This window comes from Pseudophryne corroboree, unplaced genomic scaffold (genome assembly GCF_028390025.1).
Source record: "Pseudophryne corroboree isolate aPseCor3 unplaced genomic scaffold, aPseCor3.hap2 scaffold_207, whole genome shotgun sequence".
Taxonomy (NCBI): Eukaryota; Metazoa; Chordata; class Amphibia; order Anura; family Myobatrachidae; genus Pseudophryne; species Pseudophryne corroboree.
In genome coordinates, this window is record NW_026968711.1 from 1004931 (window position 1) to 1030399 (window position 25469).

At 45.6% G+C, this 25469-nt stretch overlaps 19 non-coding genes and 3 pseudogenes across 19 annotated transcripts; 1 reads left to right on the plus strand and 21 right to left on the minus strand.

Moving 5' to 3' along the window:
• Positions 1-749: 749 nt before the first annotated feature.
• On the minus strand, positions 750-913 carry LOC135005626 (U1 spliceosomal RNA). Its single transcript, XR_010206157.1, has one exon. It is a non-coding gene; the product is annotated as a U1 spliceosomal RNA (small nuclear RNA).
• Positions 914-1583: 670 nt separating this feature from the next.
• On the minus strand, positions 1584-1746 carry LOC135005785 (U1 spliceosomal RNA). Its single transcript, XR_010206310.1, has one exon. It is a non-coding gene; the product is annotated as a U1 spliceosomal RNA (small nuclear RNA).
• A 142-nt stretch (positions 1747-1888) lies between these two features.
• LOC135005685 (U1 spliceosomal RNA) lies at positions 1889-2052 on the minus strand. The gene has a single exon (XR_010206213.1). It is a non-coding gene; the product is annotated as a U1 spliceosomal RNA (small nuclear RNA).
• A 674-nt stretch (positions 2053-2726) lies between these two features.
• Positions 2727-2889, minus strand: LOC135005940 (U1 spliceosomal RNA). The gene has a single exon (XR_010206432.1). It is a non-coding gene; the product is annotated as a U1 spliceosomal RNA (small nuclear RNA).
• Positions 2890-3041: 152 nt separating this feature from the next.
• Positions 3042-3205, minus strand: LOC135005728 (U1 spliceosomal RNA). Its single transcript, XR_010206255.1, has one exon. It is a non-coding gene; the product is annotated as a U1 spliceosomal RNA (small nuclear RNA).
• Positions 3206-3879: 674 nt separating this feature from the next.
• LOC135005862 (U1 spliceosomal RNA) lies at positions 3880-4042 on the minus strand. Its single transcript, XR_010206381.1, has one exon. It is a non-coding gene; the product is annotated as a U1 spliceosomal RNA (small nuclear RNA).
• A 152-nt stretch (positions 4043-4194) lies between these two features.
• Positions 4195-4358, minus strand: LOC135005743 (U1 spliceosomal RNA). The gene has a single exon (XR_010206269.1). It is a non-coding gene; the product is annotated as a U1 spliceosomal RNA (small nuclear RNA).
• Positions 4359-5056: 698 nt separating this feature from the next.
• LOC135005954 (U1 spliceosomal RNA) lies at positions 5057-5193 on the minus strand (annotated as a pseudogene).
• A 152-nt stretch (positions 5194-5345) lies between these two features.
• Positions 5346-5509, minus strand: LOC135005729 (U1 spliceosomal RNA). Its single transcript, XR_010206256.1, has one exon. It is a non-coding gene; the product is annotated as a U1 spliceosomal RNA (small nuclear RNA).
• A 674-nt stretch (positions 5510-6183) lies between these two features.
• LOC135005896 (U1 spliceosomal RNA) lies at positions 6184-6346 on the minus strand. Its single transcript, XR_010206414.1, has one exon. It is a non-coding gene; the product is annotated as a U1 spliceosomal RNA (small nuclear RNA).
• Positions 6347-6498: 152 nt separating this feature from the next.
• Positions 6499-6662, minus strand: LOC135005594 (U1 spliceosomal RNA). Its single transcript, XR_010206128.1, has one exon. It is a non-coding gene; the product is annotated as a U1 spliceosomal RNA (small nuclear RNA).
• A 674-nt stretch (positions 6663-7336) lies between these two features.
• On the minus strand, positions 7337-7499 carry LOC135005828 (U1 spliceosomal RNA). Its single transcript, XR_010206351.1, has one exon. It is a non-coding gene; the product is annotated as a U1 spliceosomal RNA (small nuclear RNA).
• Positions 7500-7651: 152 nt separating this feature from the next.
• LOC135005644 (U1 spliceosomal RNA) lies at positions 7652-7815 on the minus strand. Its single transcript, XR_010206174.1, has one exon. It is a non-coding gene; the product is annotated as a U1 spliceosomal RNA (small nuclear RNA).
• A 698-nt stretch (positions 7816-8513) lies between these two features.
• LOC135005959 (U1 spliceosomal RNA) lies at positions 8514-8649 on the minus strand (annotated as a pseudogene).
• A 152-nt stretch (positions 8650-8801) lies between these two features.
• LOC135005647 (U1 spliceosomal RNA) lies at positions 8802-8965 on the minus strand. The gene has a single exon (XR_010206177.1). It is a non-coding gene; the product is annotated as a U1 spliceosomal RNA (small nuclear RNA).
• Positions 8966-11910: 2945 nt separating this feature from the next.
• On the minus strand, positions 11911-12074 carry LOC135005986 (U1 spliceosomal RNA). The gene has a single exon (XR_010206460.1). It is a non-coding gene; the product is annotated as a U1 spliceosomal RNA (small nuclear RNA).
• Positions 12075-12225: 151 nt separating this feature from the next.
• On the minus strand, positions 12226-12389 carry LOC135005870 (U1 spliceosomal RNA). Its single transcript, XR_010206389.1, has one exon. It is a non-coding gene; the product is annotated as a U1 spliceosomal RNA (small nuclear RNA).
• Positions 12390-13053: 664 nt separating this feature from the next.
• On the minus strand, positions 13054-13217 carry LOC135005879 (U1 spliceosomal RNA). Its single transcript, XR_010206398.1, has one exon. It is a non-coding gene; the product is annotated as a U1 spliceosomal RNA (small nuclear RNA).
• Positions 13218-13369: 152 nt separating this feature from the next.
• Positions 13370-13533, minus strand: LOC135005665 (U1 spliceosomal RNA). Its single transcript, XR_010206194.1, has one exon. It is a non-coding gene; the product is annotated as a U1 spliceosomal RNA (small nuclear RNA).
• A 671-nt stretch (positions 13534-14204) lies between these two features.
• Positions 14205-14367, minus strand: LOC135005869 (U1 spliceosomal RNA). The gene has a single exon (XR_010206388.1). It is a non-coding gene; the product is annotated as a U1 spliceosomal RNA (small nuclear RNA).
• Positions 14368-14519: 152 nt separating this feature from the next.
• On the minus strand, positions 14520-14683 carry LOC135005655 (U1 spliceosomal RNA). Its single transcript, XR_010206185.1, has one exon. It is a non-coding gene; the product is annotated as a U1 spliceosomal RNA (small nuclear RNA).
• A 3761-nt stretch (positions 14684-18444) lies between these two features.
• On the plus strand, positions 18445-18623 carry LOC135006000 (U1 spliceosomal RNA; annotated as a pseudogene).
• The last annotated feature ends 6846 nt before the right edge of the window (positions 18624-25469 follow it).

Sequence of the window (25469 nt, forward strand, 5' to 3'; positions counted from 1 at the left end):
GCTCAGTATCAGTGGTTACTTATTGCTGCTCAGTAATACTAGTAGTGTGTCTCTCCTGCTCAGTGTCAGTTCTCAGTAGTATCCTCATCAGTGCTCAGTATCACTGCTCATTGTCTTGTGCTGCATTGTGGTGCTCAGCATACTACAGTACATTACTAATAGTCCAGTGCTGCATCTTGCTGCTCAGTGTCAGTTCTAGTATCCTCATCAGTGCTCACTATCACTGCTCATTACATTGTGGTGTTCTGTATACTACAGTAACATAGTAATATAGTAACATATGGTAACATAGTTTTTGAGGTTGAATAGAGGCAAATTGCCCATCGTGTTCAACCTGTTTTAAGTTGTGATGATTCTACATACTTGCTGAATAATGTTTTATGACTAGTTAGCTACTATAACTCATGTTACCCCCGGATTAACCATGTTGATATTTTAAGTATTATAACCTTGGATAGCTTTTTCATTCAGAAATGTATCCATTCCTTTTTTAAATCCAATTACAGAGTCCGCCATTACCACCTTCCCTGGCAGGGAATTCCACATCCTGATTGCCCTAACAGTGAAGATCATAGTATCTCACCTGGCAGGTAAGTAGGAGTTGGGCTAGAGCTGTGGAGGATTGCTGCTCGGGCACCCCCTGTCAAGTGAAGGAGATCCAACTGAGGCAGCACAAGGGAACTCTCGAAAGAAGAACAAGGCTAGAGGAAGATCTGAGACAAAGAAATCTGACTTTTACCAGAGCTGACCAGAGGAAAGCACAAACACAGTCCCCCACTACCACAAATAATGCAGTCGAGTTTCCCACATTTGGGGAAATCACAGGGGTCAGCATACCCAGAGTGCAATGAATGAACCTCACCCTGGGAGAACAATCTTCATGACCATGGTATCTCCTATGCAAAATAAGTATGATTTGGGATAGGGCTGGGGAGGGCCGCTGCTCAGGCACATCTCTGTCAAGTAAAGGAGATTCAACTGAGGCAGCACAAGGGAACTCTCATCTGGGGACAACAACTGCAGGGAGAACACATATTTTCAGATGAACATGGGAGGGCAGAAGGCTGCCTAATACTGAAGCACCCCCAAACAACAAACCAAATGCAACTACTAGTGCAAGCATTCCTGGGGGAAGGCCTGCAGCAGACGGATTTGCATATGGTGATGTCATCCAAGCAGTGGGTCAAAGTTGGCTTCAACCCTCGTCTGCATATGAAAATAAAAAAGGGGTGTGCAGGGCATGGCTGCCTTTTGCGGCGCTTGGATGACCCCTAGTTCGCATTAAACACCTCCACCCTCCTTCGGTGTGGGGCTCATGTTGGCTATGCCCCAGCCCCTGAAGCATTCAAGCTGATTTCTTGCAGCAGCTGGGCACTGTAACAGCTCCAGAGCTGCTCTGTAAAGCAAGTAAAAGGGTGTGGGCCCTGCAGCACTACCTGTAGTTTGCATTGTGCGTTGGAAGGCACAAAGTAAGCAGACGGGGAAGTCAGGATAGTGCACAAGGGCATAGAAGGGAGCGGCTGAAGAAAAGAGAAGTGGAAACAGACAGCAAACTAGGCTGGAGAGAGACCTGAGACAAAGAGATCTGAATTATACGAGAGCCGACCAGGGGAAACACAAATTATGCAGTCAAGTTTCCCACATTTGGGGAAATCGCAGGGGCAGCACACCCAGAGTGCAATGGGTGAGCCTTGCCCTGGGAGAAGCACCTTCATGATCATAGTATCTCACCTGGCAGGTAAGTAGGAGTTGGGCTAGAGCTGGGGAGGGTCTCTGCTCGGGCACCCCCCTGTCAAGTGAAGGAGATCCAACTGAGGCAGCACAAGGGAACTCTCAAAAGAAGAACAAGGCTCTGAAACAAAGAAATCTGACTTTTACCAGAGCTGACCAGAGGAAAACACAAACACAGTCCCCCACTACCACAAATAAAGCAGTCGAGTTTCCCACATTTGGGGAAATCACAGGGGTCAGCATACCCAGAATGCAATGAATGAACCTCACCCTGGGAGAATAATCTTCATGACCATGGTATCTCCTATGCAAAATAAGTATGATTTGGGATAGAGCTGGGGAGGGCCGCTGCTCAGGCACATCTCTGTCAAGTTAAGGAGATTCAACTGAGGCAGCACAAGGGAACTCTCATCTAGGGACAACAACTGCAGGGAGAACACATATTTTCAGATGAACATGGGAGGGCAGAAGGCTGCCTAATACTGAAGCACCCCCAAACAACAAACCAAATGCAACAACTAGTGCAAGCATTCCTGGGGGAAGGCCTGCCGCAGATGGATTTGCATATGGTGATGTCATCCAAGCAGTGGGTCAAAGTTGGCTTCAACCCTCGTCTGCATATGAAAACAGAAAAGGGGCGTGCAGGGCATGGTGGCCTTTTGCTGCGCTTGTCTGACCCCTAGTTTGCATTAAACACCTCCACCCTCCTTCGGTGTGGGGCTCATGTTGGCTATGCCCCAGCCCCTGAAGCATTCAAGCTGATTTCTTGCAGCAGCTTGGCACTGCAACAGCTCCAGAGCTGCTCTGTAAGGCAAGTAAAAGGGTGTGGGCCCTGCAGCACTACCTGTAGTTTGCATTGTGCATTGGAAGGCACAAAGTAAGCAGACGGGAGGAGAAGTCAGGATAGTGCACAAGGGTATAGAAGGGAGCGGCTGAAGAAAAGAGAAGTGGAAACAGACAGCAAACTAGGCTGGAGAGAGACCTGAGACAAAGAGATCTGAATTATACGAGAGCCGACCAGGGGAAACACAAATTATGCAGTCAAGTTTCCCACATTTGGGGAAATCGCAGGAGCAGCACACCCAGAGTACAATGGGTGAGCCTTGCCCTTGGAGAAGCACCTTCATGATCATAGTATCTCACCTGGCAGGTAAGTAGGAGTTGGGCTAGAGCTGGGGAGGGTCGCTGCTCGGGCACCCCCCTGTAAAGTGAAGGAGATCCAACTGAGGCAGCACAAGGGAACTCTCGAAAGAAGAACAAGGCTAAAGGAAAATCTGAGACAAAGAAATCTGACTTTTACCAGAGCTGACCAGAGGAAAGCACAAACACAGTCTCCCACTACCACAAATAATGCAGTCAAGTTTCCCACATTTGGGGAAATCACAGGGGTCAGCATACCCAAAATGCAATGAATGAACCTCACCCTGGGAGAAAAATCTTCATGACCATGGTATCTCCTATGCAAAATAAGTATGATTTGGAATAGGGCTGGGGAGGGCCGCTGCTCATGCACATCTCTGTCAAGTAAAGGAGATTCAACTGAGGCAGCACAAGGGAACTCTCATCTTGGGACAACAACTGCAGGGAGAACATATATTTTCAGATGAACATGGGAGGGCAGAAGGCTGCCTAATACTGAAGCACCCCCAAACAACAAACCAAATGCAACAACTAGTGCAAGCATTCCTGGGGGAAGGCCTTCCGCAGAGGGATTTGCATATGGTGATGTCATCCAAGCAGTGGGTCAAAGTTGGCTTCAACCCTCGTCTGCATATGAAAAGAGAAAAGGGGCGTGCAGGGCATGGTGGCCTTTTGCGGCGCTTGGCTGACCCCTAGTTTGCATTAAACACCTCCACCCTCCTTTGGTGTGGGGCTCATGTTGGCTATGCCCCAGCCCCTGAAGCATTCAAGCTGATTTCTTGCAGCAGCTGGGCACTGTAACAGCTCCAGAGCTGCTCTGTAAGGCAAGTAAAAGGGTCTGGGCCCTGCAGCACTACCTGTAGATCGCATTGTGCGTTGGAAGGCACAAAGTAAGCAGACAGGAGGAGAAGTCAGGATAGTGCGCAAGGGCATAGAAGGGAGCGGCTCAAGAAAAGAGAAGTGGAAACAGACAGCAAACTAGGCTGGAGAGAGACCTGTGACAAAGAGATCTGAATTATACGAGAGCCGACCAGGGGAAACACAAATTATGCAGTCAAGTTTCCCACATTTGGGGAAATCGCAGGGGCAGCACACCCAGAGTGCAATGGGTGAGCCTTGCCCTGGGAGAAGCACCTTCATAATCATAGTATCTCACCTGGCAGGTAAGTAGGAGTTGGGCTAGAGCTGGGGAGGGTCGCTGTTCGGGCACCCCCCTGTCAAGTGAAAGAGATCCAACTGAGGTAGCACAAGGGAACTCTCGAAAGAAGAACAAGGCTAGAGGAAGATCTGAGACAAAGAAATCTGACTTTTTCCAGAGCTGACCAGAGGAAAGCACAAACACAGTCCCCCACTACCACAAATAATGCTGTCGAGTTTCCCACATTTGGGGAAATCACAGGGGTCAGCATACCCAGAATGCAATGAATGAACCTCACCTTGGGAGAACAATCTTCATGACCATGGTATCGCCTATGCAAAATAAGTATGATTTGGGATAGGGCTGGGGAGGGCCGCTGCTCAGGCACATCTCTGTCAAGTAAAGGAGATTCAACTGAGGCAGCACAAGGGAACTCTCATCTGGGGACAACAACTGCAGGGAGAACACATATTTTCTGATGAACATGTGAGGGCAGAAGGCTGCCTAATACTGAAGCACCCCCAAACAACAAACCAAATGCAACAACTAGTGCAAGCATTCCTGGGGGAAGGCCTGCAGCAGATGGATTTGCATATGGTGATGTCATCCAAGCAGTGGGTCAAAGTTGGCTTCAACCCTCGTCTGCATATGAAAAGAGAAAAGGGGCGTGCAGGGCATGGCGGCCTTTTGCAGCGCTTGGATGACTCCTAGTTCGCATTACACACCTCCACCCTCCTTCGGTGTGGGGCTCATGTTGGCTATGCCCCAGCCCCTGAAGCATTCAAGCTGATTTCTTGCAGCAGCTGGGCACTGTAACTGCTCCAGAGCTACTCTGTAAGGCAAGTAAAAGGGTGTGGACCCTGCAGCACTACCTGTAGTTCGCATTGTGCGTTGGAAGGCACGAAGTAAGCAGACGGGAGAAGTCAGGATAGTGCGCAAGGGCATAGAAGGGAGCGGCTCAAGAAAAGAGAAGTGGAAACAGACAGCAAACTAGGCTGGAGAGAGACCTGAGACAAAGAGATCTGAATTATACGAGAGCCGACGAGGGGAAACACAAATTATGCAGTCAAGTTTCCCACATTTTGGGGAAATCGCAGGAGCAGCACACCCAGAGTGCAATGGTTGAGCCTTGCCCTGGGAGAAGCACCTTCATGATCATAGTATCTCACCTGGCAGGTAAGTAGGAGTTGGGCTAGAGCTGGGGAGGGTCGCTGCTCGGGTTCCCCCCTGTGAAGTGAAGGAGATCCAACTGAGGCAGCACCAGGGAACTCTTGAAAGAAGAACAAGGCTAGAGGAAGATCTGAGACAAAGAAATCTGACTTTTACCAGAGCTGACCAGAGGAAAGCACAAACACAGTCTCCCACTACCACAAATAATGCAGTCAAGTTTCCCACATTTGGGGAAATCACAGGGGTCAGCATACCCAAAATGCAATGAATGAACCTCACCCTGGGAGAAAAATCTTCATGACCATGGTATCTCCTATGCAAAATAAGTATGATTTGGAATAGGGCTGGGGAGGGCCGCTGCTCATGCACATCTCTGTCAAGTAAAGGAGATTCAACTGAGGCAGCACAAGGGAACTCTCATCTTGGGACAACAACTGCAGGGAGAACATATATTTTCAGATGAACATGGGAGGGCAGAAGACTGCCTAATACTGAAGCACCCCCAAACAACAAACCAAATGCAACAACTAGTGCAAGCATTCCTGGGGGAAGGCCTGCCGCAGATGGATTTGCATATGGTGATGTCATCCAAGCAGTTGGTCAAAGTTGGCTTCAACCCTCGTCTGCATATGAAAAGAGAAAAGGGGCGTGCAGGGCATGGTGGCCTTTTGCGGCGCTTGGCTGACCCCTAGTTTGCATTAAACACCTCCACCCTCCTTTGGTGTGGGGCTCATGTTGGCTATGCCCCAGCCCCTGAAGCATTCAAGCTGATTTCTTGCAGCAGCTGGGCACTGTAACAGCTCCAGAGCTGCTCTGTAAGGCAAGTAAAAGGGTGTGGGCCCTGCAGCACTACCTGTAGTTCGCATTGTGCGTTGGAAGGCACAAAGTAAGCAGACAGGAGGAGAAGTCAGGATAGTGCGCAAGGGCATAGAAGGGAGCGGCTCAAGAAAAGAGAAGTGGAAACAGACAGCAAACTAGGCTGGAGAGAGACCTGAGACAAAGAGATCTGAATTATACGAGAGCCGACCAGGGGAAACACAAATTATACAGTCAAGTTTCCCACATTTGGGGAAATCGCAGGAGCAGCACACCCAGAGTGCAATGGGTTAGCCTTGCCCTGGGAGAAGCACCTTCATGATCATAGTATCTCACCTGGCAGGTAAGTAGGAGTTGGGCTAGAGCTGGGGAGGGTCGCTGCTCGGGTACCCCCCTGTCAAGTGAAGGAGATCCAACTAAGGCAGCACAAGGGAACTCTCGAAAGAAGAACAAGGCTAGAGGAAAATCTGAGACAAAGAAATCTGACTTTTACCAGAGCTGACCAGAGGAAAGCACAAACACAGTCCCCCACTACCACAAATAATGCAGCTGAGTTTCCCACATTTGGGGAAATCACAGGGGTCAGCATACCCAAAATGCAATGAATGAACCTCACCCTGGGAGAAAAATCTTCATGACCATGGTATCTCCTATGCAAAATAAGTATGATTTGGAATAGGGCTGGGGAGGGCCGCTGCTCATGCACATCTCTGTCAAGTAAAGGAGATTTAACTGAGGCAGCACAAGGGAACTCTCATCTGGGGACAACAACTGCAGGGAGAACACATATTTTCAGATGAACATGGGAGGGCAGAAGGCTGCCTAATACTGAAGCACCCCCAAACAACAAACCAAATGCAACAACTAGTGCAAGCATTCCTGGGGGAAGTTCTGCAGAAGACGGATTTGCATACGGTGATGTCATCCAAGCAGTGGGTCAAAGTTGGCTTCAACCCTCATCTGCATATGAAAAGAGAAAAGGGGCGTGCAGGGCATGGCGGCCTTTTGCGCTGCTTGGATGACCCCTAGTTCGCATTAAACACCTCCACCCTCCTTTGGTGTGGGGCTCATGTTGGCCATGCCCCATCCCCTGAAGCATTCAAGCTGATTTCTTGCAGCAGCTGGGCACTGTAACAGCTCCAGAGCTGCTCTGTAAGGCAAGTAAAAGGGTGTGGGCCCTGCAGCACTACCTGTAGTTTGCATTGTGCATTGGAAGGCACAAAGTAAGCAGACGGGAGGAGAAGTCAGGATAGTGCACAAGGGTATAGAAGGGAGCGGCTGAAGAAAAGAGAAGTGGAAACAGACAGCAAACTAGGCTGGAGAGAGACCTGAGACAAAGAGATCTGAATTATACGAGAGCCGACCAAGGGAAACACAAATTATGCAGTCAAGTTTCCCACATTTGGGGAAATCGCAGGGGCAGCACACCCAGAGTGCAATGGGTGAGCCTTGCCCTGGGAGAAGCACCTTCATGATCATAGTATCTCACCTGGCAGGTAAGTAGGAGTTGGGCTAGAGCTGGGGAGGGTCGCTGTTCGGGCACCCCCCTGTCAAGTGAAAGAGATCCAACTGAGGCAGCACAAGGGAACTCTCGAAAGAAGAACAAGGCTAGAGGAAGATCTGAGACAAAGAAATCTGACTTTTTCCAGAGCTGGCCAGAGGAAAGCACAAACACAGTCCCCCACTACCACAAATAATGCAGTCGAGTTTCCCACATTTGGGGAAATCACAGGGGTCAGCATACCCAGAATGCAATGAATGAACCTCACCCTGGGAGAACAATCTTCATGACCATGGTATCGCCTATGCAAAATAAGTATGATTTGGGATAGGGCTGGGGAGGGCCGCTTCTCAGGCACATCTCTGTCAAGTAAAGGAGATTCAACTGAGGCAGCACAAGGGAACTCTCATCTGGGGACAACAACTGCAGGGAGAACACATATTTTCAGATGAACATGTGAGGGCAGAAGGCTGCCTAATACTGAAGCACCCCCAAACAACAAACCAAATGCAACAACTAGTGCAAGCATTCCTGGGGGAAGGCCTGCAGCAGATGGATTTGCATATGGTGATGTCATCCAAGCAGTGGGTCAAAGTTGGCTTCAACCCTCGTCTGCATATGAAAAGAGAAAAGGGGCGTGCAGGGCATGGCGGCCTTTTGCAGCGCTTGGATGACCCCTAGTTTGCATTACACACCTCCTCCCTCCTTCGGTGTGGGGCTCATGTTGGCTATGCCCCAGCCCCTGAAGCATTCAAGCTGATTTCTTGCAGCAGCTGGGCACTGTAACTGCTCCAGAGCTACTCTGTAAGGCAAGTAAAAGGGTGTGGGCCCTGCAGCACTACCTGTAGTTCGCATTGTGCGTTGGAAGGCACGAAGTAAGCAGACGGGAGAAGTCAGGATAGTGCGCAAGGGCATAGAAGGGAGCGGCTCAAGAAAAGAGAAGTGGAAACAGACAGCAAACTAGGCTGGAGAGAGACCTGAGACAAAGAGATCTGAATTATACGAGAGCCGACGAGGGGAAACACAAATTATGCAGTCAAGTTTCCCACATTTGGGGAAATCGCAAGAGCAGCACACCCAGAGTGCAATGGTTGAGCCTTGCCCTGGGAGAAGCACCTTCATGATCATAGTATCTCACCTGGCAGGTAAGTAGGAGTTGGGCTAGAGCTGGGGAGGGTCGCTGCTCGGGTTCCCCCCTGTGAAGTGAAGGAGATCCAACTGAAGCAGCACCAGGGAACTCTCGAAAGAAGAACAAGGCTAGAGGAAGATCTGAGACAAAGAAATCTGACTTTTACCAGAGCTGACCAGAGGAAAGCACAAACACAGTCCGCCACTACCACAAATAATGCAGTCGAGTTTCCCACATTTGGGAAAATCACAGGGGTCAGCATACCCAGAATGCAATGAATGAACCTCACCCTGGGAGAACAATCTTCATGACCATGGTATCTCCTATGCAAAATAAGTATGATTTGGGATAGGGCTGGTGAGGGCCGCTGCTCAGGCACATCTCTGTCAAGTAAAGGAGATTCAACTGAGGCAGCACAAGGGAACTCTCATCTTGGGACAACAACTGCAGGGAGACCACATCTTTTCAGATGAACATGGGAGGGCGGAAGGCAGCCTAATACTGAAGCACCATCAAATATCAAACCATGGCCCTCATTCCGAGTTGATCGCTCGCAAGGCGATTTTAGCAGAGTTACACACGCTAAGCCGCCGCCTACTGGGAGTGAATCTTAGCTTCTTAAAATTGCGACCGATGTATTCGCAATATTGCGATTACAAACTACTTAGCAGTTTCAGAGTAGCTTCAGACTTACACGGCATCTGCGATCAGTTCAGTGCTTGTCGTTCCTGGTTTGACGTCACAAACACTCCCAGAGTTCGCCCAGACACTCCCCCGTTTCTCCGGCCACTCCTGCGTTTTTTCCGGAAAATGTAGCGTTTTTTCCCACACGCCCATAAAACGGCCTGTTTCCGCCCAGTAACACCCATTTCCTGTCAATCACATTACGATCGCCGGAGCGAAGAAAAAGCCGTGAGTAAAAATACTTTCTTCATTGTAAAATTACTTGGCGCAGTCGCAGTGCGAATATTGCGCATGCGTACTAAGCAGAATTTCACTGCGATGCGATGAAATTTACAGAGCGAACGACTCGGAATGAGGGCCCATATGCAACAACTAGTACAAGCACTCCTGGGGGAAGGTCTGCAGCAGACGGATTTGCATACGGTGATGTAAATCCAAGCAGTGGGCCAAAGTTGACTGGAACCCTCATCTGCATATGAAAAGAGAAAAGGGGCATGCAGGGCATGGCGGCCTTTTGCAGTGCTTGGATGACCCCTAGTTCGCATTAAACACCTCCACCCTCCTTTGGTGTGGGGCTCATGTTGGCCATGCCCCATCCCCTGATGCATTCAAGCTGATTTCTTGCAGCAGCTGGGCACTGTAACAGCTCCAGAGCTGTTCTGTAAGGCAAGTAAAAGTGTGTGGGCCCTGCAGCACCACCTGTTGTTCGCATTGTGCGTTGGAAGGCACAAATTAAGCAGACGGGAGGAGAAGTCAGGATAGTGCGCAAGGGCATTCTTTTCTCTTAGTCCGGGGGCAAGGCTTCAAAATGGGGTCTGCAACGGAGGAGACACAGGGGGCGTGGTCACAGCAGCTTTTCTCTACAGTCTGCACAAACAGGAGCCTACACCATTTTTTATGATCACGCTGAACTGCAGTGCGACTGCAATTACAGCATGGTCAAGAAGGGAGGCGTCATGCTGGGTGGCCATGCCCTGTCACTGTGCAGGAGCCAGCACCGCTCACACACTAGTCCCCGGGTGCAGCCCCCAACCCCCGGGACACCCGGAGCAACAAAATGTAGATTCAGGCCACCAGGCCACGCCCCTACCTATGAAACCATGCCTCCTTTTTACCATTGCGCTGTTTATCTGCGCGCACTGCATTACAATCTCCCTCGCCACCTCTCTGGGTGTCACCAGTGATAGTGACACCTCTGCCATGCTTGTAGCAGCTGGTCCTAAGATCTACGCCTCAAGCCCTGAGTGTTTGCCCTTGTGACTTGTTGATCATCATAGCGAAGCAGATGCTTACAGAAAACTGCAGGGGCTTAGATTGAAAATAAAAACAATTGATGGGTATAAGGTAGAGAGGAGCGGGTTCGGTTCTCCGAGAACCGAATTCCCCACGAACTCCACGTGGTTTACATTGGTCCGAGGCAGGCTCGGTTGTTCCTGCCTGACTCGGAAAACCTGAACAAGGGAAAATGTCATCATCCCGCTGTCAGATTCTCGTGAGATTCGGATTCCATATAAAGAGCTGCGCGTTGCTGCCATTTTTACTCGTGCATTGAAGAGAGAGCGGAGAGGACGTGGCTATGTTCTCTCAGTGGAAATCTCAATATCAGTGCTCAGTATCAGTGGTTACTTATTGCTGCTCAGTAATACTAGTAGTGTGTCTCTCCTGCTCAGTGTCAGTTCTCAGTAGTATCCTCATCAGTGCTCAGTATCACTGCTCATTGTCTTGTGCTGCATTGTGGTGCTCAGCATACTACAGTACATTACTAATAGTCCAGTGCTGCATCTTGCTGCTCAGTGTCAGTTCTAGTATCCTCATCAGTGCTCACTATCACTGCTCATTGCATTGTGGTGTTCTGTATACTACAGTAACATAGTAATATAGTATATATAGAGGAGCGGGTTCGGTTCTCCGAGAACCGAATTCCCGACGAACTCCACGTGGTTTACACTGGTCCGAGGCAGGCTCGGTTGTTCCCGCCTGACTCGGAAAACCTGAACAAGGGAAAATGTCATCATCCCGCTGTCGGATTCTCGCGAGATTCGGATTCCATATAAAGAGCTGCGCGTTGCCGCCATTTTTACTCGTGCATTGAAGAGAGAGCGGAGAGGACGTGGCTATGTTCTCTCAGTGGAAATCTCAATATCAGTGCCCAGTATCAGTGGTTACTTATTGCTGCTCAGTAATACTAGTAGTGTGTCTCTCCTGCTCAGTGTCAGTTCTCTGTAGTATCCTCATCAGTGCTCAGTATCACTGCTCATTGTCTTGTGCTGCATTGTGGTGCTCAGCATACAACAGTACATTACTAATAGTCCAGTGCTGCATCTTGCTGCTCATGTTGGCTATGCCCCAGCCCCTGAAGCATTCAAGCTGATTTCTTGCAGCAGCTGGGCACTGTAACAGCTCCAGAGCTGCTCTGTAAGGCAAGTAAAAGGGTGTTGGCCCTGCAGCACTACCTGTAGTTTGCATTGTGCGTTGGAAGGCACAAAGTAAGCAGACAGGAGAAGTCAGGAGAGTGCACAAGGGCATAGAAGGCAGGGGCTCAAGAAAAGAGAAGTGGAAACAGACAGCAAACTAGGCTGGAGAGAGACCTGAGACAAAGAGATCTGAATTATACGAGTAGCCGACCAGAGGAAACACAAATTATGCAGTCAAGTGTCCCACATTTGGGGAAATCGTAGGAGCAGCACACCCAGAGTGCAATGGGTGAGCCTTGCCCTGGTAGAAGCACCTTCCTGATCATAGTATCTCACTTGGCAGGTAAGTAGGAGTTGGGCTTGAGCTGGGGAGGGTCGCTGCTCGGATACCCCCCTGTCAAGTGAAGGAGATCCAACTGAGGCAGCACAAGGAAACTCTCGAAAAAAAACAAGGCTAGAGGAAGATCTGAGACAAAGAAATCTGACTTTTACCAGAGCTGACCAGAGGAAAGCACAAACACAGTCCCCCACTACCACAAATAATGCAGTCGAGTTTCCCACATTTGGGGAAATCACAGGGGTCAGCATACCCAGAATGCAATGAATGAACCTCACCCTGGGAGAACAATCTTCATGACCATGGTATCTCCTATGCAAAATAAGTATGATTTGGGATAGGGCTGGGGAGGGCCGCTGCTCAGGCACATCTCTGTCAAGTAAAGGAGATTCAACTGAGGCAGCACAAGGGAACTCTCATCTGGGGACAACAACTGCAGGGAGAACACATATTTTCAGATGAACATGGGAGAGCAGAAGGCTGCCTAATGCACCCCAAACAACAAACCAAATGCAACAACTAGTACAAGCATTCCTGGGGGAAGGTCTGCAGAAGACGGATTTGCATACGGTGATGTCATCCAAGCAGTGGGCCAAAGTTGGCTGGAACCCTCATCTGCATATGAAAAGAGAAAAGGGGTATGCAGGGCATGGCGGCCTTTTGCGGCGCTTGGATGACCCTTAGTTCGCATTAAACATCTTCCCCCCCTGTCGGTGTGGGGCTCATGTTGGCTATGCCCCAGCCCCTGAAGCATTCAAGCTGATTTCTTGCAGCAGCTGGGCACTGTAACAGCTCCAGAGCTGCTCTGAAAGGCAAGTAAAAGGGTGTGGGCCCTGCAGCACTACCTGTAGTTTGCATTGTGCGTTGGAAGGCACAAAGTAAGCAGACAGGAGAAGTCAGGAGAGTGCACAAGGGCATAGAAGGCAGCGGCTCAAGAAAAGAGAAGTGGAAACAGACAGCAAACTAGGCTGGAGAGAGACCTGAGACAAAGAGATCTGAATTATACGAGTAGCCGACTAGAGGAAACACAAATTATGCAGTCAAGTGTCCCACATTTGGGGAAATCGTAGGAGCAGCACACCCAGAGTGCAATGGGTGAGCCTTGCCCTGGGAGAAGCACCTTCATGATCATAGTATCTCACCTGGCAGGTAAGTAGGAGTTGGGCTAGAGATGGGGAGGGTCGCTGCTCGGGCACCCCCCTGTCAAGTGAAGGAGATCCAACTGAGGCAGCACAAGGAAACTCTCGAAAAAAGAACAAGGCTAGAGGAAGATCTGAGACAAAGAAATCTGTCTTTTACCAGAGCTGACCAGAGGAAAGCACAAACACAGTCCCCCACTACCACAATTAATGCAGTCGAGTTTCCCACATTTGGGGAAATCACAGGGGTCAGCATACCCAGAATGCAATGAATGAACCTCACCCTGGGAGAACAATCTTCATGACCATGGAAACTCCTATGCAAAATAAGTATGATTTGGGATAGGGCTGGGGAGGGCCGCTGCTCAGGCACATCTCTGTCAAGTAAAGGAGATTCAACTGAGGCAGCACAAGGGAACTCTCATCTGGGGACAACAACTGCAGGGAGAACACATATTTTCAGATGAACATGGGAGGGCAGAAGGCTGCCTAATACTGAAGCACCCCCAAACAACAAACCAAATGTAACAACTAGTAAAAGCATTCCTGGGAGAAGGTCTGCAGAAGACGGATTTGCATATGGTGATGTCATCCAAGCAGTGGGCCAAAGTTGGCTGGAACCCTCATCTGCATATGAAAAGAGAAAAGGGTTATGCAGGGCATGGCGGCCTTTTGCGGTGCTTGGATGACCCCTAGTTCGCATTAAATACCTCCACCCTCCTTCGGTGTGGGGCTCATGTTGGCTATGCCCCAGCCCCTGAAGCATTCAAGCTGATTTCTTGCAGCAGCTGGGCACTGTAACAGCTCCAGAGCTGCTCTGTACGGCAAGTAAAAGGGTGTGGGCCCTGCAGCACTACCTGTAGTTCGCATTGTGCGTTGGAAGGCACAAAGTAAGCAGACGGGAGAAGTCAGGATAGTGCGCAAGGGCATAGAAGGGAGCGGCTCAAGAAAACAGAAGTGGAAACAGACAGCAAACTAGGCTGGAGAGAGACCTGAGACAAAGAGATCTGAATTATACGAGAGCCGACCAGGGGAAACACAAATTATGCAGTCAAGTTTCCCACATTTGGGGAAATCGCAGGAGCAGCACACCCAGAGTGCAATGGGTGAGCCTTGCCCTGGGAGAAGCACCTTCATGATCATAGTATCTCACCTGGCAGGTATGTAGGAGTTGGGCTAGAGCTGGGGAGGGTCGCTGCTCGGGTACCCCCCTGTCAAGTGAAGGAGATCAAACTGAGGCAGCACAATGGAACTCTCGAAAGAAGAACAAGGCTAGAGGAAGATCTGAGACAAAGAAATCTGACTTTTACCAGAGCTGACAAGAGGAAAACACAAACACAGTGCCCCACTACCACAAATAATGCAGTTGAGTTTCCCACATTTGGGGAAATCACAGGGGTCAGCATACCCAGAATGCAATGAATGAACCTCACCCTGGGAGAACAATCTTTATGACCATGGTATCTCCTATGCAAAATAAGTATGATTTGAGATAGGGCTGGGGAGGGCCGCTGCTCAGGCACATCTCTGTCAAGTAAAGGAGATTCAACTGAGGCAGCACAAGGGAACTCTCATCTGGGGACAACAACTGCCGGGAGAACACATATTTTCAGATGAACATGGGAGGGCAGAAGGCTGCCTAATACTGAAGCACGCCCAAACAACAAACCAAATGCAACAACTAGTACAAGCATTCCTGGGAGAAGGTCTGCAGAAGACGGATTTACATACGGTGATGTCATCCAAGCAGTGGGCCAAAGTTGGCTGGAACCCTCATCTGCATATGTTGAAGATACAATTTGTGAATTGCATTTAACACTATCTCCCTTTCCTGGGGAGAAGATGGTAGGGCCGATTTGAAAAACCGGCGAGGAGGCACCTCTTCGAATTTCAGCTTGTAACCCTGAGAAACAATTTCTATTGCCTAGGGATCCACCTGCGAATGAACCCAGATGTGGCTGAAAACTCGAAGACGTGCCCTCAACTGGGCGGACTCCTTTAGCGGAGCCCCAGCGTCATGCGGTGGATTTTGTAGAGGCCGGGGAGGACTTCTGTTCCTGGGAACTAGCTGTGTTGTGCAGCTTCTTCCCTCTGCCCTTACCTCTGGCAAGAAAGGACGCACCTCGTACTTTCTTGTTTCTCTGTGATCGAAAGGACTGCATTTGATAATGTGGTGCTTTCTTAGGCTGTGAGGGAATATAAGGCAAAAAATTTGATTTACCAGCTGTAGCTGTGGAGACTAGGTCCGAGAGACCTTTCCCAAACAATTCCTCACCCCTGTAAGGTAAAACCTCCATATGCCTTTTTGAGTCGGCATCACCTGTCCATTGCCGGGTCCATAGGACTCGTCTAGCAGAAATCGACATAGCGTTTATTCTAGAACCCAGTAGACTAATGTCACTTTGAGCATCTCTCATATATAGGACAGCATCTTTTATATGCCCTATGGTCAATAACATAGCATCCTTATCTAGGGTCTCAATCTCTGCTGATAAGGTATCTGTCCATGCTGCCACCGCGCTACAACCCCGGCCGACGCAATTGCCGGTCTGAGTAAGGTACCAGAATGTGTGTAAATGGACTTTAGGGTAACCTCCTGCTTGCGGTCAGCAGGGTCCCTGATGGTAGCCGTATCCTGGGATGGCAGCGCTACCTTTTTGGATAAGCGTGTCAATGCTTTATCCACCCTAGGGGAGGATTCCCACCGTATCCTGTCCATTGGCGGGAAAGGATACGCCATAAGAATCCTTTTGGGAATCTGCAGCTTTTTGTCTGGAGATTCCCAAGCTTTTTCACATAATTCGTTCAACTCATGTGAGGGGGGAAAGGTTATCTCAGGTTTCTTTCCCTTATACATGTGTACCCTCGTGTCAGGGACAGGGGACTCTGTGATGTGCAAAACATCTTTTATTGCAATAATCATATATCGAATACATTTAGCCAATTTTGGCTGTAACTTTGCATCATCGTAGTCGACACTGGAGTCAGAATCTGTGTCGGTATCTGTGTCAACTATTTGGGATAGTGGGCGCTTTTGAGACCCCGAAGGTCCCTGCGACATAGGGACAGGCATGGGTTGACTCCCTGACTGTTCCCTAGCTTCAGCTTTGTCTAATCTCTTGTGTAATAAGTTTACATTAGCACTTAAAACATTCCACATAGCCATCCAGTCAGGTGTCGGCGTTGTCGATGGAGACACCACATTAATTTGCTCCTGCTCCTCTCTAGGAGAGCCTTCTACCTCAGACATGTCGACACACGTGTACCGACACACCATACACTCAGGGAATCCTCTTATCTGAGGACAGTTCCCCAACAAGGCCCTTTGGAGAGACAGAGAGAGAGAGTATGCCAGCACACACCCCAGCGCTATATGACCCCGGAAAAAAACACAATAATTTTATGTTTACCCAGTAGCGCTGTATTTCCATATATATATGCGCCTAATTATGTGCCCCCCTCTTCTTTAAGACCCTCTTTCTACCGTGGTATAAGCAGGGGAGAGTCCGTGGAGCTTCCCCTCAGCGGTGCTGTGGAGAAAATGGCGCTGGTGAGTGCTGAGGGAGAAGCCCCACCCCCTCAGCGACGGGCTTCTGTCCCGCTCAAATATAGTAAAAAAATGGCGGGGGCTCTTATATATATATACAGTGCCTAGCTGCATATATATTTATTTTGCCAAAGAGAGGTCTATATTGCTGCCCAGGGCGTCCCCCCTGCGCCCTTCACCCTTACACTGACTGCCGTGTGTGAGGTGTATTGGAGCAATGGAGCACAGCTTTACTGCTGTGCGTTACCTCAGTGAAGATCATGAAGTCTTCCGCCGCCTCTGAAGTCTTCTTTTCTTCTCATACTCACCCGGCTTCTATCTTCCGGCTCTGCGAGGGGGACGGCGGCGCGGCTCTGGGACGGACGGCGAGGGTGAGACCTGCGTACCGATCCCTCTGGAGCTAATGCTGTACAGTAGCCTAAGAAGCAGAGCCTATCAACTCACAGAAGTAGGTGTGCATCTCTCCCCTCCGCCCCTCGATGCAGGGAGTCTGTTGCCAGCAGGCTCCCTGAAAATAAAAAAATCTAACAAATATACTTTCTGTCAGGAAACTCAGGAGAGCTCCCTGAAAAGCACCCAGTCTCCTCTGGGCACAGTAGTAAACTGAGGTCTGGAGGAGGGGCATAGAGGGAGGAGCCAGTGCACACCCAGATCTAAAGTCTTTCTTAAAGTGCCCATGTCTCCTGCGGAGCCCGTCTATCCTTACGGAGTCCCCAGCATCCTCTAGGACGTAAGAGAAAAATTATGCTGGCAGAAAAATCCAATTGAGTGATTAAACAGCTCCAGAGCTGCTCTGTAAGGCAAGTAAAAGGGTGTGGGCCCTGCAGCACTACCTGTAGTTTGCATTGTGCATTGGAAGCCTAGTTTGCTGTCTGTTTCCACTTCTTTTTTCTTGAGCCCCTCCCGTCTATACCCTTGTGCACTATCCTGACTTCTCCTCCCGTCTGCTTACTTTGTGCCTTCCAATGCACAATGCAAACTACAGGTAGTGCTGCAGGGCCCACACCCTTTTACTTGCCTTATAGAGCAGCTCTTGAGCTGTTACAGTGCCCAGCTGCTGCAAGAAATCAGCGTGAATGCTTCAGGGGCTGGGGCATGGCCAACATGAGCCCCACACCGAAGGAGGGTGGGGGTGTTTAATGCGAACTAGGGGTCTCGCACAATGCGAACTACAGGTAGTGCTGCAGGGCCCACACCCTTTTACTTGCCTTACAGAGCAGCTCTGGAGCTGTTACAGTGCCCAGCTGCTGCAAGAAATCAGCTTGAATCCTTCAGGGGCTGGGGCATAGCCAACATGAGCCCCACACCGACGGAGGGTGGAGGTGTTTAATGCGAACTAGGGGTCATCCAAGTGCCGCAAAAGGCCGCCATGCCCTGCACGCCCCTTTTCTCTTTTCATATGCAGACGAGGGTTGAAGCCAACTTTGACCCACTGCTTGGATGACATCGCCATATGCAAATCCATCTGCTGCAGGCCTTCCCCCAGGAATGCTTGCACTAGTTGTTGCATTTGGTTTGTTGTTTGGGGGTGCTTCAGTATTAGGCAGCCTTCTGCCCTCCCATGTTCATCTGAAAATATGTGTTCTCCCTGCAGTTGTTGTCCCCAGATGAGAGTTCCCTTGTGCTGCCTCAGTTGAATCTCCTTTACTTGACAGAGATGTGCCTGAGCAGCGGCCCTCCCCAGCCCTATCCCAAATCATACTTATTTTGCATAGGAGATACCATGGTCATGAAGACTGTTCTCCCAGGGTGCGGTTCATTCATTGCATTCTGGGTATGCTCACCCCTGTGATTTCCCCAAATGTGGGAAACTCGACTGCATTATTTAATGCGAACTAGGGGTCATCCAAGCACCGCAAAAGGCCGCCATGCCCTGCATACCCCTTTTCTCTTTTCATAAGCAGACGAGGTTTGAAGCCAACTTTGACCCACTGCTTGGATGACATCACTTGCTGCCTTTCCAATGAAGCAAGTTTAATTTAATAATAGGTGAAAAACCATCCCTACAAAGGTGTTAATCAGATACTTGGCTTTGTGGACACTTTTCAGAGCACAAATTTGTTAGCATAAAAATAAAGCCAGAAAATGAAGAGCTGTTTAATCACTCAATTGGATTTTTCTGCCAGCATATTTCTTTTTCTCTGCAACCCACTGCTAAATTGTGCTTCCTAGCTGTTTTTATAAAATCACTGAATCAAATCTAACTCTGATTACATCAGAGAAGGCCAGGTACCCTACACCATAACAGGGGGTTTGAAATTTTGACTTGTCTACTTAAAGATCACCAAAATCTGATAACAAGGTCAATTAAGTCCCTGGGTGGGATTGAACCACCAACCTTTTGGTTAATAGCCTTACACACTAACTGATTGCGCCACAGCGACACTTTGCAAAAGTACATACTGACAAAGGCTAATAAGCATTCATCTAGAACGATTCCTAGAAACATTTTAAAAAGTCAATAATGTGGAGAGTTTTTGTAAGATGTTTCTTCCATCAACCAATGAAGAAACACATTGGTACTTTCCCATGATGAGTGAGTGCTTCAGGATCTTTTGCACTTACATGTGCAGCAGAGTACTGTAATGGAAGCATGCTGGGTCCATAACCCAGAGGTAGGCAGATTGAAACTATCCTCTGCTATATGCATTTTTTTTTGTTAATTAAAGTAATCCAAAACTGGGATTGATATTTTTGCTCTTTTATTTTTACTTAAAGTACAATAACTTTTACCATTTTAATTTGTTTTAATAGTATATTGACAGTATTGTTTTCTTTCAAAAATCCAATTAATTTTCTTTACCCGATTATTAAAATGGTAATTGACAAAAACAAACTACATTGTCACCAGAAGAGCAATACAAAATGTACAAGTGATATATTAAAATCATCTTTCCAGCTTGAATTTCAATGATGCATTGGGGCAACGATTTTGTGAGAAACATCTTCACCCTTAAATAAAGATTTTCTTAATTCCTTACCTGTGTGCTAATTAGATATCACCTTGTTTTCACATTAAACAGACTTCCACATGAGAAAACAGCAAATATGCAGTGGCGTTAATGTTTCCTGGTGTCAACCTGTATTATTTCCGTAGATATTGAAATGAGGATGCATCTTGCTGCCTTTCCAATGAAACAAGTTTAATTTAGTAATAGGTGAAAAACCATCCCTACAAAGATGTTAATCAGATACTTGGCTTTGTGGACACTTTTCAGAGAACAAATTTGTAATCATAAAAATAAAGCCAGAAAATGAAGAGCTGTTTAATCACTCAATTGGATTTTTCTGCCAGCATTTTTCTTTTTCTCTGCAACCCACTGCTAAATTGTGCTTCCTAGCTGTTTTTTTATAAAATCACTTAATCAAATCTAACTCTGATTACATCAGAGAAGGCCAGGTACCCTATACCATAAGAGGGGGTTTGCAATTTTGACTTGTCTACTTAAATATCACCAAAATCTGATCACAAGGTCAATTACGTCCCTGGGTGGGATTGAACCACCAACCTTTTGATAAATAGCTGAACACACTAACCGATTGCGCCACAGAGACACTTTGCAAAAAGCACATACTGACAAAGACTAATAAGCATTCATCTAGAACGTTTCCTAGAAAAACTTTAAAAAGTCAATAATCTGGAGAGTTTTTGTAAGATGTTTCTTCCAGCAACCAATGAAGAAACACATTGGTACTTTCGCATGATGAGTGAGTGCTTCAGGATCTCTTGCACTTACATGTGCAGCAGAGTACTGCAATGGAAGCATGCTGGGCCCATAACCCAGAGGTAGGCAGATTGAAACTATCCTTTGCTATATGATTTTTTTTTTTGTTCATTAAAGTAATCCAAAACTGGGATTGATATTTTAGCTTTTATTTTTACTTAAAGTACAATAACTTTTACCATTTTAATTTGTTTTAATAGTATATTGACAGTATTGTTTTCTTTCAAAAATCCACTTAATTTTCTTTACCCTATTATTAAAATGGTAATTGACAAAAACAAACTACATTGTCACCATAAGAGCAATACAAAATGTACAAGTGATATATTAAAATCATCTTTCCAGCTTGAATTTCAATGATGCATTGGGGCAACGATTTTGTGAGAAACATCTTCACCCTTAAATAAAGATTTTCTTAATTCCTTACCTGTGTGCTAATTAGATATCACCTTGTTTTCACATTAAACAGACTTCCACATGAGAAAGCAGCAAGGATGCAGTGGCGTTAATGTTTCCTGGTGTCAACCTGTATTATTTCAGTAGATATTGAAATGAGGATGCATCTTGCTGCCTTTCCAATGAAGCAAGTTTAATTTAGTAATAGGTGAAAAACCATCCCTACAAATATGTTAATCAGATACTTGGCTTTGTGGACACTTTTCAGAGAACAAATTAGTTAGCATAAAAATAAAGCCAGAAAATGAAGAGCTGTTTAATCACTCAATTGGATTTTTCTGCCAGCATATTTCTTTTTCTCTGCAACCCACTGCCAAATTGAGCTTCCTAGCTGTTTTTATAAAATCACTGAATCAAATCTAACTCTGATTACATCAGAGAAGGCCAGGTACCCTACACCATAACAGGGGGTTTGAAATTTTGACTTGTCTACTTAAAGATCACCAAAATCTGATAACAAGGTCAATTAAGTCCCTGGGTGGGATTGAACAACCAACCTTTTGGTTAATAGCCTTACACACTAACTGATTGCGCCACAGCTACACTTTGCAAAAGTACATACTGACAAAGGCTAATAAGCATTCATCTAGAACGATTCCTAGAAACATTTTAAAAAGTCAATAATGTGGAGAGTTTTTGTAAGATGTTTCTTCCATCAACCAATGAAGAAACACATTGGTACTTTCCCATGATAAGTGAGTGCTTCAGGACCTCTTGCACTTACATGTGCAGCAGAGTACTGTAATGGAAGCATGCTGGGTCCATAACCCAGAGGTAGGCAGATTGAAACTATCCTCTGCTATATGCATTTTTTTTTGTTAATTAAAGTAATCCAAAACTGGGATTGATATTTTTGCTCTTTTATTTTTACTTAAAGTACAATAACTTTTACCATTTTAATTTGTTTTAATAGTATATTGACAGTATTGTTTTCTTTCAAAAATCCACTTAATTTTCTTTACCCGATTATTAAAATGGTAATTGACAAAAACAAACTACATTGTCACCAGAAGAGCAATACAAAATGTACAAGTGATATATTAAAATCATCTTTCCAGCTTGAATTTCAATGATGCATTGGGGCAACGATTTTGTGAGAAACATCTTCACCCTTAAATAAAGATTTTCTTAATTCCTTACCTGTGTGCTAATTAGATATCACCTTGTTTTCACATTAAACAGACTTCCACATGCGAAAGCAGCAAGGATGCAGTGGCGTTAATGTTTCCTGGTGTCAACCTGTATTATTTCAGTAGACATTGAAATGAAGATGCATCTTGCTGCCTTTCCAATGAAGCAAGTTTAATTTAGTAATAGGTGAAAAACCATCCCTACAAAGGTGTTAATCAGAGACTTGGCTTTGTGGACACTTTTCAGAGAACAAATTTGTTAGTATAAAAATAAAGCCAGAAAATGAAGAGCTGTTTAATCACTCAATTGGATTTTTCTGCCAGCATATTTCTTTTTCTCTGCAACCCACTGCTAAATTGTTCTTCCTAGCTGTTTTTATAAAATCACTGAATCAAATCTAACTCTGATTACATTAGAGAAGGCCAGGTACCCTACACCATAACAGGGGGTTTGAAATTTTGACTTGTCTACTTAAAGATCACCAAAATCTGATAACAAGGTCAATTAAGTCCCTTGGTGGGATTGAACCACCAACCTTTTGGTTAATAGCCTTACACACTAACTGATTGCGCCACAGCGACACTTTTCAAAAGAACATACTGACAAAGGCTAATAAGCATTCATCTAGAACGATTCCTAGAAACATTTTAAAAAGTCAATAATGTGGAGAGTTTTTGTAAGATGTTTCTTCCATCAACCAATGAAGAAACACATTGGTACTTTCCCATGATGAGTGAGTGCTTCAGGATCTCTTGCACTTACATGTGCAGCAGAGTACTGTAATGGAAGCATGCTGGGTCCATAACCCAGAGGTAGGCAGATTGAAACTATCCTCTGCTATATGCATTTTTTTTTGTTAATTAAAGTAATCCAAAACTGGGATTGATATTTTTGCTCTTTTATTTTTACTTAAAGTACAATAACTTTTACCATTTTAATTTGTTTTAATAGTATATTGACAGTATTGTTTTCTTTCAAAAATCCTATTAATTTTCTTTACCCGATTATTAAAATGGTAATTGACAAAAACAAACTACATTGTCACCAGAAGAGCAATACAAAATGTACAAGTGATATATTAAAATCATCTTTCCAGCTTGAATTTCAATGATGCATTGGGGCAACGATTTTGTGAGAAACATCTTCACCCTTAAATAAAGATGTTCTTAATTCCTTACCTGTGTGCTAATTAGATATCACCTTGTTTTCACATTAAACAGACTTCCACATGAGAAAACAGCAAAGATGCAGTGGCGTTAATGTTTCATGGTGTCAACCTGTATTATTTCCGTAGATATTGAAATGAGGATGCATCTTGCTGCCTTTCCAATGAAGCAAGTTTAATTTAGTAATAGGTGAAAAACCATCCCTACAAAGATGTTAATCAGATACTTGGCTTTGTGGACACTTTTCAGAGAACAAATTTGTTATCATAAAAATAAAGCCAGAAAATGAAGAGCTGTTTAATCACTCAATTGGATTTTTCTGCCAGCATTTTTCTTTTTCTCTGCAACCCACTGCTAAATTGTGCTTCCTTGCTGTTTTTTTATAAAATCACTTAATCAAATCTAACTCTGATTACATCAGAGAAGGCCAGGTACCCTACACCATAAGAGGGGGTTTGCAATTTTGACTTGTCTACTTAAATATTACCAAAATCTGATCACAAGGTCAATTACGTCCCTGGATGGGATTGAACCACCAACCTTTTGATTAATAGCTGAACACACTAACCGATTGCGCCACAGAGACACTTTGCGAAAAGTCCATACTGACAAAGACTAATAAGCATTCATCTAGAACGTTTCCTAGAAAAACTTTAAAAAGTCAATAATCTGGAGAGTTTTTGTAAGATGTTTCTTCCAGCAACCAATGAAGAAACACATTGGTACTTTCGCATGATGAGTGAGTGCTTCAGGATCTCTTGCACTTACATGTGCAGCAGAGTACTGCAATGGAAGCATGCTGGGCCCATAACCCAGAGGTAGGCAGATTGAAACTATCCTTTGCTATATGCATTTTTTTTTTTGTTCATTAAAGTAATCCAAAACTGGGATTGATATTTTAGCTTTTATTTTTACTTAAAGTACAATAACTTTTACCATTTTAATTTGTTTTAATAGTATATTGACAGTATTGTTTTCTTTCAAAAATCCAATTAATTTTCTTTACCCGATTATTAAAATGGTAATTGACAAAAACAAACTACATTGTCACCAGAAGAGCAATACAAAATGTACAAGGGATATATTAAAATCATCTTTCCAGCTTGAATTTCAATGATGCATTGGGGCAACGATTTTGTGAGAAACATCTTCACCCTTAAATAAAGATTTTCTTAATTCCTTACCTGTGTGCTAATTAGATATCACCTTGTTTTCACATTAAACAGACTTCCACATGAGAAAGCAGCAAGGATGCAGTGGCGTTAATGTTTCCTGGTGTCAACCTGTATTATTTCAGTAGATATTGAAATGAGGATGCATCTTGCTGCCTTTCCAATGAAGCAAGTTTAATTTAGTAATAGGTGAAAAACCATCCCTACAAATATGTTAATCAGATACTTGGCTTTGTGGACACTTTTCAGAGAACAAATTCGTTAGCATAAAAATAAAGCCAGAAAATGAAGAGCTGTTTAATCACTCAATTGGATTTTTCTGCCAGCATATTTCTTTTTCTCTGCAACCCACTGCTAAATTGTGCTTCCTAGCTGTTTTTTTTATAAAATCACTTATTCAAATCTAACTCTGATTACATCAGAGTAGGCCAGGTACCCTACACCATAAGAAGGGGGTTTGAAATTTTGACTTGTCTACTTAAAGATCACCAAAATCTGATAACAAGGTCAATTACATCCCTGTGTGGGATTGAACCACCAACCCTTTGATTAATAACCAAACACACTAACAGATTGCGCCACAGAGACACTTTACAAACGTACATACTGACAAAGGCTAATAAGCATTCATCTAGAACGTTTCCTAGAAAAACTTTAAAAAGTCAATAATCTGGAGAGTTTTTGTAAGATGTTTCTTCCATCAACCAACGAAGAAACACATTGGTACTTTCCCATGATGAGTGAGTGCTTCAGGAGCTCTTGCACTTACATGTGCAGCAGAGTACTGCAATGGAAAAATGCTGGGCCCATAACCCAGAGGTAGGCAGATTGAAACTATCCTCTGCTATATGCATTTTTTTTTGTTAATTAAAGTAATCCAAAACTGGGATTGATATTTTTGCTCTTTTATTTTTACTTAAAGTACAATAACTTTTACCATTTTAATTTGTTTTAATAGTATATTGACAGTATTGTTTTCTTTCAAAAATCCACTTAATTTTCTTTACCCTATTATTAAAATGGTAATTGACAAAAACAAACTACATTGTCACCAGAAGAGCAATACAAAATGT